Source organism: Apium graveolens, chromosome 4 (genome assembly GCF_009905375.1).
Source record: "Apium graveolens cultivar Ventura chromosome 4, ASM990537v1, whole genome shotgun sequence".
Lineage (NCBI taxonomy): Eukaryota > Viridiplantae > Streptophyta > Magnoliopsida > Apiales > Apiaceae > Apium > Apium graveolens.
The window spans coordinates 540,519-541,312 of NC_133650.1; positions in this window are offsets into that span (position 1 = coordinate 540,519).

Here is a 794-nt window from a genome sequence, read left to right on the forward strand (position 1 = left end):
AAAAATTTTGTGTAGAAAGAAAAAAAAGCATTTTTCTTTGCTCCAGACTTGTTTTTTTCTTTTCCCGTTCAATTTCTTGAATTTTGGTTTTTTTCTTAACAACTAAAAAGGTCAGTTAAATCATATAGAGGAGATATTTTGAATTTTGTTGTTTTTGGTACCCATTTTTAGAGCATAAATTTATCATTGGCCTAAATCCTTAATTTTTAATTTGGCGCTCATAACTTGGTGTAAAGTCTAGTTTTTGTACTTGAAGAAACTTCCTAAAATTTTTTGATTTAGTGCCTATGACTCGAGTTTCTTTTTGATCTTTTATACTAGAATAATATTGTAAAATCGTGTTGCCGAAATAGTTCTAACAAATGTTTCAGGTATCAATAAATTAGAATCTGGACATAAACTACTTATTACACTAAGATAAAAGTTTCTGATAATTCAATATAGGCTGAGTTCCAATGACACACAAATCATTTAATTTCAAAGCTTCTAATATATTTCATGGTGTGCAAGACACATATGTATAATAACAAGACTAAGTCATATTGACAACCCTAAAATTAAATTGTATGCTAATCAATATTTGTATTCTGTAATTGTATTTTTTGAGTCTGTAAAAATGTTTAGTAGATTAGACTGAAGGATTTTTCTATGAACAGTTTTCAAGCTAAAGAATAAATTCTGAAAAAGATCAAATCTTGATCATGAATCAGAGAAAAGTGTAGCAGCTTGGAGTTGAATATTGTTGTTCTAGGAAAAATATTCTAAGTCAAGATATCGACAAGTCACAAATCAAG